Here is a 22,186-nt window from a genome sequence, read left to right on the forward strand (position 1 = left end):
AAAAAAACAAGAAAACAAAACAACAACAAACAATTAAATATGCAGAGAAAGAAAAACATAAACACACACTTGTTGAATATTTTCTTCAAAATGAAATTGTGACTTTTTAAAAATACCAACGATCAACAATGCGCAAAGATTTGGCTCTCTCTCGCTCACCTTTCACTTGTGTACTCGTCGATCTCTCCCTGTTTTTGACCACATTGTTACTCTTACATTTTGAAATCAGCCAAACAAGTCCCCAGGTAGGTAGCTAGAGCAGGCAATGATACCAAAATGCTTCCATGCTGATCGGTGGCGCATGAAGTCAGTCAGTCAGTTCCATTCCGAACACTCGAAACTAAACAAATAAACGAAAGAGACCGGTCGATTTGTTGTCTGTCGGTTGTGCATTGCTTTCTTTAGGTGGGAAATCAAATTGGAATAGTAGACGAAGAAGAAGAAGTGTCCGTCTGTCTGTCTTCTTGGCGGGAGATTTAGTTGTCGAAGAGAAGGCAGATAGAAGAGCAATGAATTACTGTTAGATACCAATCTTAACAACAGCTGACAATCAAAAAAAGAGTTGAAAAAAAAGATATTTCAAATTGAAACGGGGGGATAGAGTAAAGAGTAGTTATTGTATTTATTTTAAAAATTTCATTGTCAAACTTGAGAAGAAAACAAAAATACACTGCAAAAAGTCAAAATTTAGTTCTTTAGTCGATTGTTGTGCGTCCGTCTTGTGTGTTGTCGCTTGAGGAAACCACAAAACGCGTCGGAATAGTTTCGGTTTTTTGTGAACGCAATTTAGCAAAAAATAATACATAACAACAACAGAAACAACAACAACGATCATCATCTCTCAACTAAGTCAATTGAAATAGTTCTGCCATTTTTGTGATATTCCGTCGGTATTTCGGTATTTTTACGTTACGTTTTACGGTTACGGTTTCTTGGTATTACGTTATTTTATTTAAAGCGGTATTGGAAATTAAGAAAAGTTATAGTTAAAATAAAAGTGGAAATTATTAAGAAAATTTGCAAAAAATCTTTCAATAAAAGGTGAATATTTTTATTAACAAAAATGCCTTGAAATTTGCTTCTTTTTTTCAAGTGTTACGTGTTATTTAACATTACATTTCCCACGTGTATTTGTAAAATGTGATAAACAAAGTGACAAAACAAAATTGAAGATAACAACTGTGTTGTTGCGTATTTAAAAATTTCTGCCAAAGAATTCCTCTCTCCCCAACATTTACAAAGTGTTCTCATTTTACTTGAAAAAGAAAACAAAATGTGATAAATAATAATAACAAAAGCAAACATTGTTTTTTGATATTGTTTTGTTATTTTGATATCGAAGAATTATTAATAAATCCTATCGAAATCCATTTTAAGAAAGAAATTAATATCGTCTGTGATTCATAACATAAATAAGAAAAATAATATAAATAATTGTGTTATTAAAAAATCTAAAATTAAGTTAATTAAAAAATAATCATAGAAATTATTGCGTTATTTTATAAATTTAATAATGTAATATAAAAAATCCGGTTCCATAATGGATTAAGAAATTAAAGTGTCACAAATTTTGTTTCATATGACACAAAAATAAAAATTATTTGCATGTTCAGAACCTGTCTGTGGGTGCCATTTCTTTCGCTGTGACGACTAAAAATATCCGGTGATATTGAATATTGTTTAGAAAGTTCAATATCCTGCTATTCCTCGTTTAATCTTTTTCTTTGCTGTGATTAAGGTATACGTATTAATATTATGATCAGAACGATTCGAGAAGTGGCTTTAAACTGGATTGAAGAGCAAAATTTTTGGTTAATTACAGTCGGATTTTTTAGAGCTTTTGCACCATTATATCAGGAAGCATGGACGTGCCCACAAAACAAATTATATCGTTATAATCAGAATAATAAGGACTACCCTCGATGATTTTTTTAAAACAATCCTTGAACAGCCCTTAAACTGCACTTAAGCGAAAATTTTTAACTTTTTTGTTTGAAAGAAATTTCACCACGTACAAAGTTTCGGACAAATCGAATACTTAGTTCCTATGTTATCGTGCTCATCAGTCATTTTAGTTGGTACCGACGGGCGTTTTTAGACATTTTGAGCCATTATCTAAAAATGTATTGAACTGCCCTGAAAATATTTTACCATCGTAAAAAGAGTCAACATGATCCCAGAGTTGGTCTTAAACTTCACTTTTGATACAAAATTTTGAAAATTTCTACTCAAAGAAGTGGACCGATATGACCCATCTTCGAACTTGATCTAAGTTTGGACAAAATATAACGAGTGGCAAAGCTTGGACCAAATTGGTTAATACTTTCGAGAGTTATCGTCCGCACCAATCAGACAGACACAAAGATCGACCTACAGACGAAATGGTTTTTGTGGAAGCAACATTTTCCAAAATTTTATGGAAATTGTTTATTTCTTTGGGTCCGAGCTACAGTTGATGTTTTTATTTTCCAATAAATATTTCTGTAATTCGTCAATTGCGGTTATGTTTGGGTAATATAACCTTCCCGGGGTTAAGTGCTCCCAAGTTGGTCACCGATGAGTTTACTAAGAAAATATCTTAATTCACAATTTGAAGAACGCTAATAAATAAAAGCTTTTATGGGAATTTGCGTCCCAACTAGAACTCAATTTTTATATATAAAGTTTGTTTTTCCGTTTGTAACGCATTGAAATACTCATTTGCGACCCTATAAAGTATATATATTCTTGATCAGGGTAAAATTCTGAGTCGATCTGTGCACGTCTGTCCGTCCGTCCGTCTGTGGTAATCACTCTAGCATCCACAAAAATGGAGATAGGACGCTGAAATTTTGGGAAAATGCGTCTTTTGTTTGCAGGCAGGTCAAGTTCGATGATGGGCTATATCGGTCCACGTTTTGGTATAGCCCCCATATAACGGTACCCCCGATTTGCGGTATTTTGACGTTTTTAGCTACATTTTCAGACCGATTTAGCTATAATTTGACATTTAGGGTTCTTAAGTGCCAATAAACTTATATAAGAAAAGTTGTGGACATATGTCCACGTTTTGGTATAGCCCCCATATAACGGTACCCCCCGATTTGCGGTATTTTGACGTTTTTAGCTACATTTTCAGACCGATTTAGCTATAATTTGACATTTAGGGTTCTTAAGTGCCAATAAACTTATATAAGAAAAGTTGTGGACATAGGTCCACGTTTTGGTATAGCCCCCATATAACGGTACCCCCCGATTTACGGTATTTTGCAGTTTTTAGCTACATTTTCAGACCGATTTAGCTATAATTTGACATTTAGGGTTCTTAAGTGTCAATAAGCTTATATAACAAAAGTTGTGGACATAGGTCCACGTTTTGGTATAGCCCCCATATAACGGTACCCCCGATTTGCGGTATTTTGACGTTTTTAGCTACATTTTCAGACCGATTTAGCTATAATTTGACATTTAGGGTTCTTAAGTGTCAATAAACTTATATAACAAAACTAGTGGACATTGATCAATGTTTTGGAATAGCCCCCATATAACGTTACCGCCCGATTTCAGGTATTTTGCAGTTCTTAGCTACATTTTCAGACCGATTTAGCTATAATTTGACATTTAGGGTTCTTAAGTGTCAATAAGCTTATATAATAAAAGTTGTGGACATAGGTCCACGTTTTGGTATAGCCCCCATATAACGGTACCCCCCGATTTGCGGTATTTTGACGTTTTTAGCTACATTTTCAGACCGATTTAGCTATAATTTGACATTTAGGGTTATTAAGTGTCAATAAACTTATATAACAAAACTAGTGGACATTGATCAATGTTTTGGAATAGCCCCCATATAACGTTACCGCCCGATTTCAGGTATTTTGACGATATAAGTCGCATTTCTAGACCGAATTAGCTATAATTTGATATTTAGGGTTCTTAGTGACCAAAAAACTTATATTCAAAAAAATTTTGATCATAGGTACATGTTTCGGTATAGCCCCATATAACGGTACCTCCTGATTTTCGGTATTTTGAGATTTTTACCTACAAGTTTTAACCGAATTAACTGTAATTTGTACATTAGACATTTGAAGTTCTTAGTGGTCACCACACCTCTCCACCAAAATTGTCTGAAATATTGGGAAAATGCGTCTTTTGTTTGCAGGCAGGTCAAGTTCGATGATGGGCTATATCGGTCCACGTTTTGGTATAGCCCCCATAAAACGGTACCCCCCGATTTATGGCATTTTGACGTTTTTAGTTACATTTACAGACCGACTTAGCTATAAATTGACATTTAGGGTTCTTAAATGTCAATAAACTTATATAACTAGTGGACATAAGTCCATGTTTTGGAATAGCCCCCATATAACGTTACCGACCGATTTCAGGTATTTTGACGTTTAAACTCACATTTCTATACCGAATTAGCTATAATTTGGTATTTAGGGTTCTTAGTGACCAAAAAGCTTATATTCGAAATTTAAAAGCCAACAAAAATTGTTCATTTAAGTTCATATTTTCGTATAGCCCACATACCTCCGAACTAGCTGTTAATGACATTTGAAGTTCCCACCTTATGTACCGATTTTCGGTATTTTGAGGATTCTAGCTACAATTTTAACCGAATTAGGAGTTATTTGACATTAAAGGCTCTCATCAAAAACTGTCAACATAGGTCCATGTTTTATTATAACCCCTATATAACGGTACTTCCCAATTTCTAGCCCACCAAAAATTGTCAACATACATAGTTAGATATAGGCACCATAAAAAGGTCCTACCGAATGAAACATTTTATGTACATTATCTGACATTTTAACGTACCCACTTAAAGTTGGGGACAGGAATGAAAACTAATTATTCCATTTTATGTAGTTCAGAACATTTATGGTGGAGGGTATGAAAAGTTCGGCTCGGCCGAACTTAACGCTCTTTTACTTGTTAAATCTTAAATAAAACACAGATATTTAAAAAATTTTAAAAGTTAATTATATCGTAAAGTAGACAGAATGAGGTTATGTATGGAACAAGATATCGTGCAGATGGCCGCCATGGCTTGGCTGGCACGCACGCGACACAGAAAAAGATTCAATCAAAAATTTATCAATTTTCCGGCGATAATAAATTATCATATTAACAAAATTCAATAAAATTATTTGATCACAAAATAAAATACAAATGATAAAATATTTCACCTATTGACAAAAATATTTATTAAGATATTCCACATTTTGATTAATATGTCAATATTTGAAATATTTTATCAGTTCAATATAAAAAAATCGATAAATGTTTTACTCAATATTAAAATTTTATTGTATCAAATAATTTGATCGAATTTCGTCAATATGATAATTTTTTAATGCAGCGTCCAATATCCCCCTTTAAAGGCTTGAGTCGTCGTCGGCTTATTCGCGTAAACCATCGACTTCAAAAAACTCCAAAGAAAAACATCTAAAGGTGTTAAATCGCACGATCTAGGCAGCCAATTCTGCTCTCCAAAACGCGAAATAACACGACCGGGAAATGACTGATGCAGTAATTGAATTGTTTCTCTGGCTGTATGACATGTGGCGTCGTCTTGTTGAAAACACATGCCCTCCACATTCATTCCTTTAATTCTAGGCAAGAAAAAACTGGTTATCATTTCAGGATACCGAACACCATTGACTGTTTGCCAATTCATCCAATGCCAATTTCCAATGATTCCTCCAGCCAAAAAACCACACCACACAGTGACACGTTGAGGATGCATTTGCTTCTCGTGAATCACTCGAGGACTTTCCTCATCCCAAATGCGACAATTCTGCCTATTGATGAAGCCGTCAAGATACCATTTTATCGGCACAATCAGCATTTTCATGTTGTCTACCCAATACTCAATTAACGAACTTCCTTCGCTGTCCATGGTCAGCTGGCTTCAGTTCCTGAGTCAATTGAACTTTGTATGCATGAAGATGCAAAACATTCGTCAAAATTCGCTGCATAGTGGATTTAGAGACTAGTTGGGACACCCTTTATATATGTACATATTATGTACATATGTATATTCTTGTTCAGAATACAATTTTTGATCGACATAGCCATGTCCGTCTGTTGTAATCACTTTAGCGTCCGAAATATTTGAGCTTGAATGCTATATTTTTGCACCAGATTAACGCAGGCCAAGTTCGAAGATGGTCTATATCGGTCCACGTTTTCATATAGCCCCGTTATAACGGTACATCCCAATTTTCGGTATTTTGAGGATTTTAGCCACAATTTGTAACGGAACTATTTAAGGCTCCCAGTAGCCACAAAATAACTGCACCAAAAATTCTCTATTTAGGTCCATATTTTGGTATAGCCCCCATATAGCGATACCTCTCAATTATCGGAATTTTGGGCATTTTACCTACATTTTTGTCCGAACTTCCTGTAATTTGACATATGAGGTTCCTAGTGGCCACAAAATATCTCCACCAAAAATTGTCAAGATAGGTCCACGTTTTAGTATAGCCCCCATATAAAGGTACCTCCCGATTTTCGATATTTTGAAAATTTTACCTACACAGGACCGATCTACAGGTAGATTTGAGGTTCCCAGTGGTCCCGAAACTTCTCCACCAACAATTGTCAAGATAGGTCCATGTTTTGGTTTAGACGGTGCCTCCCGCTTTCCGGCATTTTGAGGGTTTTGGCTAATTTTTTGACTGCGCTACCCGTAATGTAACGTTTTATAATCTTTGCAGTCACGAAATTTATTCACCAAAAATTGGAAACATAGGTCCATGTTTAGGTATAGCCCCCCACATAAGGGTACTTCCCGATTTTCAGTATTATGGGGATTTTATCTACATTTCCTGACTGAATTTGACATTTGAGGTTACCTGCAGCCCGGAAACTTCTCCACCAAAAATTTTCAACATAGGTTCAGTCCAGTCAGCTAGACGCACGGACTATACCAAATATGAGTTCTTGGAAGCAAAATGTTTAAAAATTGTATTGACATTTTTTTACTTCGGGTGGCCCGGGCCTATAATGACGTACAAGAAGTATAACTGAATAGTCAAAATAAATGAAAGAGGGAGAGATAGAGAGAGAGAGAGAGTACATAAACAATTAGTTAAATAAGCAGTGCAAAATAAGACGATATGCGATAATTTCATGTTTGCAGTAAACTCCATACAGTAGTTGTTGTTGCAAAACTGACACAAATTGACTAAATGCATAATAAAAATCAACTTTACAATTCAAATCCTTAAATTAAAATCAACAATTCATCTAAATTTTCTTAAATCTGCTAGTTACATTCGTAACAATATGTTAGGCTTTTAGGTATGTACATTCAAGTTTCACCAAGACAAAGGACACCAAGCTTAAATCATACGTAATTGAAGAATGGCTACTCTGTAATTGCTCTAAAGTTCTTCTCAAATACCTCTATAATCTGCAGAATTCTATCCGTTGGAGAATTTTCGGGATGGGCGGAACAGACTTCTCCGCAAACATAATAGAGGTGAGTGAAAATCGCAACTTCAAGAAGAATGTTTTTTCCAGGAGAGCAAGTACACAGAAAAAAATTATTGCATTTTAGTCTTGCCAAGGTTCAAATTTCTGCATTTCATGAACGCCTTTCATAAAGCAAAAGATACTGGTTTCTTCTTTTTCTTCTGGTTGAAAAAAAAAAAACAATTTTGGTGAGTTGTTTTTGCTTTTATTAACTAACAATCCACAACCACCAACCAAACCAGATACAAGTTTGCTGCTTTTTATAATGCTTTTATTTTGTGTTATTGTAATTTACCGTTTCTTCTAATGATTTGCATTGTAGTTGTTATCGTCTTGTGTCTGTCATAACATAACAATGTGAACCATATGTTCATACATGTTGAGTCTATCAGCACTGGGTTGAGATATTAGATATTGCCATTATATTAAAGAAATTAAAAAAATGTAGAAATGAGAGAAGTCTCCCTTGTCCCGTATGGGATGTTGTGGAACAATGTTTTTGTTAGACGCGAACTATATCGTACAACCACTTTTTTTACCAATCGAACCGACATTGTAACGAAATCGAAACAAAATTCGGACGTTCCGTCCGATGTCGGATCCGAAATCGTAACGATATCTTAACGAAAGTTGTATGAAGTGGTCGACATAATTTCGGTCAGAATTCGGAACGAAATCGGAAGAAAATCCTTGGGAAATTTATTTCCGGTATCGTAACGAAATCGGTACTAAATCTGAACTATTTCTCCTCCGAAAAATTGTTTAGAAATCGGAACGAAATCTGAACGATTTTGCTTCCGAAATTATTCAGACGTGTCGGACATCTGACTTGATGGGTTGTTAGTTGTTGCGACGGTGGTAGTTTAGCACAGGTATCGGCACTAATACAAACGCATTGTTTGCGGTCTTACGCATACGACTCTCTCTCGCTCTCTCCACAAACAGCGTGTGCGTTAATGCATTGCTAAAATTAAAAATCATTAAAACAAGCAATTGCAGAACCTTCTTCAATGACTTCAGAACGAAGACTGAGTGGTGGTTGTTCTGTTGTTATTCTCATGAAGGGCACGTGTGCCCCTTTTTGCCGTATGCTGGTTTAGCATAAAGCGTTTAGCTGTATTGCAGTCAAGTTGTTGTCTTGTGGTTTGTTGATATAGTGTCAATGTAATGGTAAGACGTTGAGACCATTCAAAGGAAAAGAGAACAAAGTTGAGAGAATTTACCAAACAAGAGGAAATATGAGAGCAAATAATGGGAACGTAGGGAAAAATAGGAAAGTGAATTGGCAACTTACACATTTTTGAAAACTAGTGGTTTTCGGTTGGATATATGAAACTGCACATGTATCTTTTGTAAGGTACCTGTACAGAATGAAAAACTACATTATGAACGAAAATATGTAAAAATTCATTATTTTTTTCTGTGTGAGGTGTAATGAATGAATGGCTCATCCATAAATTTAAAGAATCTTCGGAATTTGAAGCTGAGGTTACGATGATCAACTTCAAATGCTTTGGAATGATCGAGGGGAACAAGGGAGCTAAGTTTGTTATCATCTACAGCACATCTTATTGATACAGCTGTGATCGGACGGGAAATGTTGTTGGGTATTTATAATCAAAGAATTGCGAGGGATATGGTCAAATAGATAGATATTATTGCTATGGGTCATTATTTCATATTTTACTTTAGAACAGGGATAATTTTAGCAAGTTTCCACTGCCTAGAATACGTGGGGTCGAGTTCGTCTGGCCGATTGCATTAGATTTGATGGTAGCGTACTCTATAAGACTTCCTCTACAATGAAGTCTTGTATATATGATTTTTATAAGGTGTTCCATAGATAAAATACTTTTATGAGGTCTTCCATAGATAGAAGACCCTAATGAAGTCCTCTGTAGATAGAAGTCCGTAATGAAGTCCTCTGTAGATAGAAGACCTTCATGATGTCTTCCACAGGTAGAATACCTTTGTGGGATATGGTCAAATAGATAGATATTATTGCTATAGGTCGGTATTTCATATTTTACTTTAGAACAGGGATAATTTTAGCATGTTTCCACTGCCTAGAATACGTGGGGTCGAGTTCGTCCGGCCGATTGCATTAGATTTGATGGTAGCGTACTCTATAAGACTTCCTCTACAGTGAAGTTTTGTATATACGATTTTTATAAGGTGTTCCATAGACAAAATACTTTTATGAGGTCTTCCATAGATAGAAGACCGTAATGAAGTCTTTTGTAGATAGAAGACCTTCATTATGACTTCCACAGGTAGGATGTCTTCTTGATGTCTTCCACAGGTAGAATACCTTTGTGCGGTCTACCACAGGTAGAAGATCTTTGGGATTTCTTCCGCAGGTATAAGTTATTTATGAGGTATTCCATTGATAGAAACTTTTATGGGGTCTTCTGTAGATAGAAGACCTTTATAAGGTCTTCCATAGTGTAGTAAAGACAAATCATGTCTCTACTAGTTGTTTAAATAAAACTCGGCAGCATTTGTTTTCCATTTTATTCTGTATTTTCTATTTTTAATTTTTAACAACATAATTGGGTGAAAGATAACCTAGAGAGTAATGAACTACTAACTAATAATTGAGTCAGAGATAACTTAGAGAATAATACACTAATAGCTAATTTACTGCAATAGATAGATGTCCTTAGGTAGAAGATCTTTACGAGGTCTTCCATCGATCGAAGACGTTTAGGATGTCTTATTCAGACATAAAAACTTAATGAGGTCTTGCATAGACCTGTAAGATATTATACCAAAAGTAGACCTTTAGGAGGTGTTCCATTGATAGAAGACCCTTTTGAGGTCTTCCAGTATATAATACTTCCACAAATGGAAGACTTTCATAGGGTCTTCCAACGATAGGAGACTTTTATGAGCACTTACAAATGTAGAACACTATGTGAACTCTTACTTAGATACAAGTCCTTTGTGAGGTCTTTCACATATAGGAGATCATTATGAATTCTTTCATATACAGAAGACCTTAATGAGGTCTTTTACATATAAAATATCTCTATGAAGTATTTCATCGATAAAAGTGCTTTATAAGGTCTTCCACAAGTACAAGACCTTCATGAGATCATCCATAGATAGAAGTTTTTTCCTTACATAAAAAACAGTTATGAGGCCACTCACAGTTAGAATTCTTTTATGAGGTTATAGGTAGAATTTTTTATGAGGTCTTCTACAGGTATATGAGCTTTGTGAGGTACTCCATAGATGGAAGACCGTTAGGAGATTTTCACCTTTTTGAGGTCTTCTATAGAAATATGACCTTTATGAAGTCTTTCCATTGACAATGGAAAGGTTAAAAATTTTTAAATGCATTATTTTTTTTAATTAAAAGTTTGATACTTTCGAAGAAAACTTAACTCGTAATTTTGATAGGCAAGACTTCGGCTGAAAGACACAACAATTTTCGGTCAGCTTGAATGAGAGTTGTAAGTCGAGGGAATTGCTATAGACGCCTGCTCCTGTGCCTGGCTTAAGCCAGTATTTAAGTAATTTGAATTTTCGATTTTTTAAGTAATAATACTTGTATGACTCACTGTATTTGAATATTTATTGATTTTGATGTACATACATACATATATACGTATGTACATATGTTTGTAGGCCTTTAACCTTATTTAAGCAACGATGGCCTAATGAAAGTCAAGGTCAACGCTATTCTGTAAAATGTGTTTCGTCATCCAGACATAAAGCGGCTTACACCATTTCTAACACTTCCGTTAAAAAAGGAGGAGGAGCTTAAAAACTGACTAAAGTCGTACGCAATTTGACACCATAAGTATCGAATAAAGCAATTAATTTCTTTAATGCTGTTTGTTGTTGTTATCTATTTCTACTATTTCTTTCGTATTAATTCCGGGCTAGGGAAACTTGTTAAATATTCATGACACATTATTGAAAAACACGTGTTTTGTTTCTGCAGTAAAATATTTTTTTTTTATTTTGCCAAGATCTCTTTTCGATATTCATTTTTCTCTTTTTGATGGGGAACTCTTCTGCTCCATACACAGTTAGCTACTCTTTGGAAAGACAAATATTTGAAGTTGTTACTTTTTGTCTTTGAACCTCTTCTTCATCTTGGGGAGTCTTGCACACATGGAAATTCTCATTCTCTTTGTTTTGTGGGTTTTCTTTCAAATTGAAGCCGGGGAGCCAGTCATTCACTTGTTGAGGTTTTTTTTTACCTTGAAATATACATATATTTCTTGAAAGAATATTTTGTTGCGGTAATTTTTGTGCTGCGATTTACGTATGAGGTTTTCGGTTGAACCTGACTAAGCTACGAGTATTCGAGCAATACGTAACAACAATAAATACATGCATACATAAATCATTTTCTATGTAATTTTGTATCGAAATTATTAAAATAAATGCAGTGAAAAAAGAGTTTTATGTGATTGACGTCGTTTCTCCGTTGGGACTTATTCTCTCTATGGTTTTTGTGAGATATTTAGTAATGGCGTTGCCATATGCCCCAGAAATTTGATCAGAAATTGGTAGGGTTTTTAAAAATTTTGAAATAAAAATTAGAGGTAAAAACATGGATATGTTAATAATATGTTTTGAAAGACACTTTTAAAAATCCATGTTGACTTTCATTTAAATCCTCGTTATAGGCCTTATAATTACCTCCGATATTGAACATATTTCAGGTGGGCAATCGGACTCATAAAAAAAGAATTTTTTAAGGATTTTTACCACAAAATTTCAAATAACATAGACTAGGATTTTTTATTTTACGAGAGAATTAGAAAAGCGATAAATGCGGATTTTTTTAAGAACATGTCTTAAGAAAATAAAAAGACAGAATAATCTTCCAATAATAATCTAGCAAGGGCATACAGAATATTTTTTCAAGGCACCATAGGGGCTAGCATAAAGACAATCGAAAGGAGGGTTCGTGCATAGACGTTTTCTGAATGCCACGCTCTCTAAGCTCTTTCCTATGCTCACAATCAAGGAATTTTGTCATCAGAATATGAAAGAAAGAAAAACACAAATATTAGTCTCTCAGGCTGCCACAGGCATATGTCAAGTCCTTCCACAACTGCCGGAAGCCTTATGTGTTTGACTTTATCAGACCAGCCAATAAGTCGCACTTGCAGTTCGCACCACGTTTAGAATAGAATATTCTTCTTTCGTAATGCCAATAAGACTCGGTCATTCTCCTTCTTGTGCGATTTACATTCTGTATTGCTTTCTGTGCGACTTCTCTCATTTGTCATCTGGATACCCTAGCTGGTATCAGTGATTATATATAGCCACAAATCAACTTTGAACCAACCAAAGTGCACATACCTCACAGGGACGACAGGACACTGCTTACCTCTATACGGTATAGAGATCTATATCAACGGCTCTAAGATGCAAACAGGCACAGGAGCAGGCGTCTATAGCAACAAACCCGTTCGTGGGTATTGATTTGGTTACGAAGTTTTTCGGCAAATCACACACACGCGACCCGAACGCAAAGTTAGAGAGCAAATGTTTTGATTTTTTTACTTCAGTCTTGTACTGAATTTCATGCAAGCAGGTTGATGCCGCTTTATTTGTTTATTTTTGGGTACACAGAAAAGATTTTGCAGTTGTACAGCAAATATGTGGAGGGAAGAATTTAAAAATGATTTTTGTTTTGTATTAATATTTTTAATGACGCAGAATGCCTCGTCTGCAATGCAACAATAAAAAATGTATGTATGCTTAGAAAGTCTTAAAAAATCATTTTTATATACAATTTGTTTTTTCTCTCAAAAAAATTAACATATGAAGAAAAATACTTTTCAAATTATGAAGTTATTTATATTATTTTTAATTTAAGTCATACAAAGCGAACAATATATTTTTCATTTCACACTCAATATGTTCTGTCAGTGTAATTTTACCCACACATAAACAATTTAAGCGCTCGCTCTTCTTGGTCGGCTATGGTCTATAGCAATTCCCTCGACTTACAACTCTCATTCAAGCTGACCGAAAATTGTTGTGTCTTTCAGCCGAAGTCTTGCCGATCAAAAAGCAATATGGAAAGTGACATGGTTGGACTGTTGACTATTTACGTCGACAGCCAAGGGGTCATAAAATCACTCAGGTCCTACTCGATCGAATCTGCAGTGGTTTTAGACTGCAAGTACGCTTCTGACACCCAAAAATAAATCGTCACCTTGTGTTGGGTCCCAGGGCATTGCAATATCGATGGTGAAGGAAGTCCATATTTCTATTAGGCAATTTTCCTTGCGGCAATTGTCAGTTTGCTGGAGAGAAGGTGGGGCATATGGTAACTCTTTGCCTCTCAACTCCCTCTCTCACCCACAAACTGACAATTGCCGCAAGGAAAATTGTTTAATGTAAATATGGACAAATAGCGGATGAACTGGTTCGTTGTGAAATTGCGATCGATAACTCCATCAAGCCACTTTTGAGCAAATACATGAGGCAGATAAAACAAGGATATCGGGATAAAGCCCGAAATGTGGCCAGCTGTATCCAGGGCAATCTGGCCAGTCCCTTCCAAGCCAAGAACCACATTTCTCCTCTTAATGAAGAAATCCAATCTGAAACTAACAGCTGAAATAATCACGGGTCACTGCATAATAAAATCAATGACTAGCAAATGGGAAGGAGACGAAATTGCCGACTATTGTAGGCTGTGCGAAGATGAAGAAGAGATAGAGACAATCGAGTACCTATTAGTCACTGTACAATTGTTATGTCTAGAAGAATACACGATCCAATCTCTAACAGCCTTCTCTAAACCGAACCGACAAATCTGATCTTCCTTGCCAAGGGCATGACAAATGCTTTGAACTCGTATTCTCCCTTTTGGTGGTAGCCGCTAGGAATTCTTCCACTTTCTTTGTAGCAGTTACCGCAGTTTTGTTTTCCATTCTCTCGTGGAATTGCCTCTTCAGTCCACGGACTTTCTTTTCAACCTCTACATCCTAAATTATTAAAAAATTAGCGCTCACTTTACCTTTAAGGCTAATATTGACATCTTTCGCTTTGTACAGGTCAATTTGCAATTTTCCCTAAATTTCTGATTCTGACACAGCATGACTGACTATCGTTTTTCCTTAAGGACGATCTTCAATCTTGGGTGATCGTTTGTAGGACCCCCCATTGAGACAAATTCTAAGCTTTCTTGGTTTCGGTTACTGATCCGGCTCGAAGGACCAGTGTAGACGGGAATCTCTAAATTAAAAAAAAAACGACAACACATCCTGAGGAGCTGAGGATATTTCGCATTCGGCAAAGCCGATTGATAGATCATTTTTGCCATAGATTTAAAGACTCGCATGCAATGACCAAGTGATGTGGAAGATTGCTCAGGAAATATATTCTTAGTTCAGATTAAATTATTAAATTATTGATGGAGAGATAGAGTTGAGGTGGATTTTTTTTTTAAAAATAGTTTTGAAAATTTCTTATAACGTGGATTTTTAAAGAAATAGTTTTTAAATTTTTTTCTAAACATCGATTTTTTAAAAATTTTTAAATATTTTTCATAAACGTGGATTTTTTAAAAATATTTTTTTAATATTTTTCATAAACGTGGATTTTTCAAAAAATATTTTTTTAAATATATTTAATAAAAGTTGATTTTTTAAAAAATAATTTTTTAATATTTTTCATAAACGTGGATTTTTTAAAAATATTTTTTTAATATTTTTCATAAACGTGGATTTTTTAAGAATTTTAAATATTTTTCATTAACACATATCTTTAAAAAATAATTATTAAATATTTTTCATAAACGTGTTTTCTTAAATAACTTTTAAATATTTTTCATAATTTTTTAAAAATAATTGTTAAATAGTTTTATAAACGTGTATCTTTTAAAAATAATTTTTAAATATTTTTCATAAACGTGTAGTTTTTTTTTAAATTATGTTTAAATATTGTTCATACACATGGATTTTTTAAAAATAATTTTTAAATATTTTCAATAAAAGTGGATTTTTTAAAAATTGATTTTTGAATATTTTTCATAAACGGGGATTTTTTAAAAATAATTTTTTAATATTTTTCATAAATGTGGATTTTTTTTAAAAATAATTTTTAAATATTTTTCATAAACGTGGATTTTTTAAAAATAATTTGTAATTATTTTTTATAAACGTGAATTTTTTAAAAATAATTTTTAAATATTTTTTATAAACGTGAATTTTTTAAAAATAAATTTTAAATATTTTTCATAAACGTGAATTTTTTAAAAATAATTGTTAAATATTTTTTATAAACATGTATCTTTTAAAAATAATTTTTAAATATTTTTCGTCAACGTGTAGTTTTAAAAAATAATTTGTATATATTTGTGATAAACATGTATTTTTTAAAAATAATTTTTAAATATTTTTCATAGACCTGAATTTAAAAAAAAAATTAAATATTTTTCATATGACGTAGATTTTTTGATAATTTTTAAATATTTTCCATGAACGTGGATTTTTTGAAAATAATTTTTAAATATTTTTCATAAACGTGGATTTTTTAAAAATAATCTTTAAAAAATTTTCATAAACGTGGATTTTTTAAAAATAATCTTTAAAACAATTTTCATAAACGTGGATTTTTTAAAAATAAATTTTAAATATTTTTCATATGACGTAGATTTTTTGAAAATAATTTTTAAATATTTTCCATGAACGTGGATTTTTAAAAATAATTTTTAAATATTTTTCATAAACGTGGATTTTTTAAAAATAATTTTCAAATATTTTTCATAAACCTGAATTTTTTTTAAAAAATAAATATTTTTCATAAACGTGGATTTTTTAAAATAATTTTTAAATATTTTTCATAAACGTGGATTTTTTAAAAATAATTTTAAAAAAAATTTCATAAACGTGGATTTTTTAAAAATATTTTTTTAATATTTTTCATTAACGTGGATTTTTTAAAAATATTTTTTTAATATTTTTCATTAACGTGGATTTTTTAAAAATATTTTTTTAATATTTTTCATTAACGTGGATTTTTTAAAAATATTTTTTTAATATTTTTCATTAACGTGGATTTTTTAAAAATATTTTTTTAATATTTTTCATTAACGTGGATTTTTTAAAAATATTTTTTTAATATTTTTCATTAACGTGGATTTTTTAAAAATATTTTTTTAATATTTTTCATTAACGTGGATTTTTTAAAAATATTTTTTTAATATTTTTCATTAACGTGGATTTTTTAAAAATATTTTTTTAATATTTTTCATTAACGTGGATTTTTTAAAAATATTTTTTTAATATTTTTCATTAACGTGGATTTTTTAAAAATATTTTTTTAATATTTTTCATTAACGTGGATTTTTTAAAAATATTTTTTTAATATTTTTCATAAACGTGGACGTTTTAAAAATGAAAAACGTTGACTTTTTAAAAATAAATTTTAAATATTTTTCATAAACGTGAATTTTTTAAAAATAAATTTTAAATATTTTTCATAAACGTGGATTTTTTTAAAATAAATTTTAAATATTTTTCATAAACGTGGATTTTTTAAAAATAAATTTTTAATATTTTTCATAAATGTGCATTTTTTAAAAATAAATTTTAAATATATTTCATAAACGTGGATTTTTTAAAAATAAATTTTAAATATTTTTCATAAACGTGGATTTTTTTAAAATATATTTTTAATATTTTTCATAAACATGGATTTTTTAAAAATATTTTTTTAATATTTTTCATTAACGTGGATTTTTTAATTTTTTTTTTTATATTTTTCTTAAACATGGATTTATTAAAAATATTTTTTTAATATTTCGCTCTATGGTCGATTTCCTATTTTTAAAATTTGGCAACATTGACATATCAGTTAAGAGTCAAAGAGACAAATTTAAGTTAAATTTTAACCAACTACTTTTTTGATTGGTAATGGTGTCAAAGCGCCGTTTAAAATCAACCCAGGCCAAGGCGGCTAAAAAGCCATATAACAATTTATTTAATTATTTGTTTAATTGCTACTTTTTTCATGGGGTGGGAGAACACATAAACTAAGCTCTCTTTTTCTTCCTCTAATGCTGCCGCTGCTGCTTTGAAGGCAGTCATGTGCATAGGCACTTGGCAGTTAGATAGACAGACAAATAGTCAGCCATCCAGCCAGACATCTAGACATTCGTGTGATGATAAAGTGTTTGTTACTAATGTTTTATTACTGACTCACGAAGTTCGGCGGTTCGGTTGGCATTCGCTGCTACAATACCACTGTATGTATGTCTGTATGAAAATAACTACATTATGATTTTTGTTCCCTCGTCTTCTTCTTCGGCTTCTTCCACTTCAATGCTCGCTTTTTGGTTATGAAGAACATGTTTTTCTGCGTTAAGTTGTTTAGCACGTTGTTATTGCTGTTGTTGTTTTTTTAATTTTATGATTTGTTTGTTAACCGCAACTTGTATTATTTTGCCGGTTTAGTTATTATTGTTGTTGTTTCTGTTGGTTTTTTATTTATTTATTTTTTCTGGTCAAAACGACGTCAGCAATTCTTGGCATTGCTGGGGTTTTACTCATATTTGTTCCTTCCCTGCATTGACTGGCTCGTTAGTAAAATTTAGTAAATAAGTACTGGGGTTGAGCAGATACGAATTTTAGCAATACTACAGAAGACGCTTGGAGAATATTTTCTATGGAAGACCTTAGGAGACCAACAGAAGATCTTCCATAGGAGACCTATAGAAGGTATGCGATAAAAGTCCCATAGAAAGTCTTCTATATGAGACATTAGAAGATATGTATTGAGCATGATACATAAGAACATCTTCTATAGTAGACCTATAGAGCTTCTAAAGTAGGCCTGCAGCAGATCTATAGGAAACCTATAGATCGACTTCTATGGAGACATGTAGAAGTTTATAAAAAATTAAAATCAAAAATTAAAAAAATCCACGTTTTTTTTTAATAATCAACAAATAGTTTAAAAATCAATAATATGAAAAATATTTTAAAGATAATTTTTAAAAAATCCACGTTTTTTAAAAAATATTCAAAAAATATTTTTTTAAAAAATCCATTTTATTAAAAAATCTACGTTTTTAAAAAATATTTTTTGAAAAATCAATTTTATGAAAAATATTTTTTAAAAAATAAAAAATTCAGGTTTATGACACTTATTAAAAATATTTTTTTTAAAAAATCTGCGTTCAAGAAAATTATTTAAAAATATTTTTTAAACAATCCACGTTTTAAAAAATTAATTTAAAATAATTTTTTAAAAAATCTACGTTTATTAAAATTATTTAAAAATAATTTTTTAAAAAATCTACGTTTATGACAAATATTGAAAAATAATTTTTGACAAAATCCACATGTATGAAATTTCTTAAAAAATATTTGTAAAAAAATCCACTGTCATAATTATTAAAAAATCTGTGGCGAGAATCGAAACTATAGTATTCCCTGCCTTACCTCTTGGCGAACAATGCCAAATCTTTTCCACTAATAAACTAGTCGTTTTAAAATATTAAAACAACAACAATGGGATTAAGCCAGACTATTTTGAAAAAACAAAATTGCAAACGCTATCCCAATAAAAAACCACAATGTTTCTAATTAAAAAATATTTTTAAAAAAAATCCACGTTTATGGAAATTATTTAAAAATATTTTTAAGAAATCCAATTTTATGAAAACTACACAATAATATTTTTTTTAATCCACGTTTATGAAAATTATTTAAAAATATTTTTTAAAAAAATCCACGCTTATGAAAATTGTTTAAAAATATATTTTTAAAAATTCAACGTTTATGAAAATTATTTAAAAATATTTTTTTAAAAAATCCAATTTTATGAAAATTATTAAAAACTATTTTTTGAAAAAATCCATGATTATGAAAATTATTTAAAAAATTCACGTTTATGAAAATTATTTAAAAATATTTTTTAAAAAAAAGCCACGTTTTTGAAAATTATTTAAAAATATTTTTTAAAACACTCACGTTTATGAAAATGATTTAATAATATTTGTTAGAAAATCCACGTTTATGAAAATTATTTAAAAAAAAAAAATTAAAAATCCACGTTTATGGAAATGTTTTAAAAATATTTTTTAAGAAATCCATTATTATGCAAAATATTTACGTTAATGAAAAATATTCAATACTTTATTTTTTTCAATCCTCGTTTATGAAAACTATTTAAATTTTTTTTAAATCCACGTTTATGAAAAATATTTAAAAAAAAGCCACGTCTATAAAAATTATTTACAAAAAATTGTAGAAGGTGAAAAATAATAAAATAAAAAGCATTTTTATGAACGAGGATTTTTTTTAAAAGATATTTTTTGAATACTTTTTATATCACGTGGATTTTTTAAAAAATATTGTTTTGAATATTTTTCATGAACGTGGGTTTGTTAAGAAACATATTTTGTATGTTTTAAATGAACGTGGATTTAAAAAAAAAACATTTTTTTGGAATATTTTTCATGAACGTGGATTTTTTTAAATATTTTTTAAATATTTTTTTAAGAAATGCACGTTTAATAAATTTTCGATAAACGTGGATTTTTAATAAAAAAATTTTTTAAATAATTTTCATAATCGTGAATTTTTAAAAACAATTTAAATAATTTCCATTAACGTGAAGTTTTAAAAACAAAAAAAATTAAAAAAAATAAATAATTTTCATAAACGTTGATTTTTTATAAAATAATTTTCATAAACGTTGATTTTTAATAAAAGAATTTTTTAAATAATTTTCATGACAGTGGATTTTTAATATATAAATAATATATAAATAAATAAATAAATTTTTAAATAATTTTTATAAACGTGGAATTTTTTTAAAAAATATTTTTAAATAACTTTTATGAACGTGGACTTTTTTCAAACATAGTTTTACATAATTTTCATAAACGTCGACTGCTTAATAATATATAAATATAAATAATTTTCATAAAGGTGAATTTTTTAAAAAATATTTTTAAATAATTTTCTTAAGCATGGACTTTTCTTAAAAAAATATAAAAATTTTTCATAAACGTGTTTTTCTTATAAAAGAAATGTTTAAATAATTTTTTGAATATTTTTCTTACGTGATTTTTTTTTTTAAAATATTTTTTGAATATTTTACATGAACGTGGGTTAAAAAATGTTTTTGAATATTTGTCATGAACGCGGATTTTTTAAAAAATTATTTTTTGAATATTTTTCATGAACTTGGATTTTTTTAAAAACTATTTTTTGAATATTTTTATATATTTAAAAATATATATTTTTTAATATTTTTAAAACTCGTCCCAAACTCATGATCTTTGTTATGATACATACCACCAATTTGTGTAGTTTTGCCTAAAATATAATTCACAATAATTTACGCACACAATCCGCAAAACTGCTACCTCACATGATCGTCATAATACCCAGTAAACGGGAGGGGGCTTAGTTCATTCCATACGTAATATTTCTAATTTTATTCGATTTTTTTCTCGTAAGCGTAACAGCGCTGATAAATTTATAGTTTCATTCATTCAGAGCAAAGTGTTTAATTTGCTTTTGCTTCAAAGATAACCTGTTTCAATTTTTTTTTATTTCAGGTTTATCTTCTTTGTCGCATTCTCTTTTACCTTATCTTAGTATATGTATTTTTGTATATATCTTTTGTGCGTAAATAAAATGTTTTATTTTATTGTTTGGGATTTTGTCAAAAATGTATTTTGGCGTATTTAAAATTAACTTGAGGTTGAGTGATTTTGGCAACATCGTTGCTATGTCCCCTTCTAAAGTACGGTGAGAAGAATTTGTTTTGGTTCAAAGTTTAGAGATAGAGGGATATGAAGACTATATTTTTGATTTTTTACGATTTCTTTTTAAATCGTTATAGAGCTATAATCGAGAATATATTGTGGGCTATTTTCCAGTGATCTATATCCGAACAATAAACCTCCATAAATAGACAGATAGAAATAATTCGGGGATAACGAAAGGTTCTGGCTTTGCCATTGCTCAAAAACAAGGTCGTTATTAGGTGACTATAATCCCCTACTTCAACCCAGTGGACAGAATAGCTTCTAATACAGAACTATCATTCTTCTATAGAACTATCATAGTTCTAATATAGAACTATCATGTTACAATTTGTCATGCCTTCAAAGTTTTACGGTAGGACATAAAAAATCGGATAGGTAGATTATAATTCTTTTTTGTTATTATTTTCAAAATTTGTTTTGGTATCTTCTTAATTGATTGAATTTTCGCAAATGTCTTGATTTGTATTCTTTTAATTTATTTTGGCACGTCTATTTTTAAATCGTTTTTTTTTCTTAAATTTTGTGTTTGTTGTTTCTGTAGTTTGTGGCAGACATTACGCTTTTGTTAGCGACGAATTCTTGTGGCTTATAAAAAAAGAATTTATTAAAAAACAATAAATGATTGTGGACTTTGTCAAACAAATTGTGAGAAAATTAACATTGAGAATGCTACAAAGGAGAATTTTTTCTAGGGTAGCTAGAGGCCAATAATTTGTTGACCTGAAGACTAAATCAAATAATAGACACACATATGGAACATTACAGGTATTTTTTGAAAGATTTAGCGACGGTGAAAAATATTTTTAAAAAATTCACGTTTATGAAAATTAAAATTATTTAAATTTTTTTTAAATCCACTTTTATGAAAATTGTTTAAAAATATTTTTAAAAAAATTTACTTAATGAAAATTGTTTAAAAATATTTTTAAAAAATCCACGTTT

At 30.5% G+C, this 22,186-nt stretch overlaps 1 protein-coding gene across 19 annotated transcripts in view; it reads left to right on the forward strand.

Annotated features, from left to right (window-relative positions):
• LOC141401375 (low-density lipoprotein receptor-like) overlaps positions 1-22,186 on the forward strand; it is a 652,355-nt gene that overhangs the window by 35,816 nt on the left and 594,353 nt on the right. For 4 of the 19 annotated variants that reach the window (XM_073981617.1, XM_073981670.1, XM_073981558.1 and 1 more), the window contains exon 1: positions 256-1,041. The exons of 6 other annotated variants lie outside the window; for them this stretch is intronic. The gene's annotated coding sequence lies outside the window, so the exon portion shown is untranslated. Of the gene's footprint in view, positions 1-255; positions 1,042-22,186 lie in introns of those variants that run through there. 9 more of the 19 variants (XM_073981633.1, XM_073981690.1, XM_073981663.1 and 6 more) reach the window with 6 other exon arrangements.

This window comes from Musca autumnalis, unplaced genomic scaffold (genome assembly GCF_047663935.1).
Source record: "Musca autumnalis isolate F117 unplaced genomic scaffold, ASM4766393v1 scaffold_1, whole genome shotgun sequence".
NCBI classification, from domain to species: Eukaryota; Metazoa; Arthropoda; class Insecta; order Diptera; family Muscidae; genus Musca; species Musca autumnalis.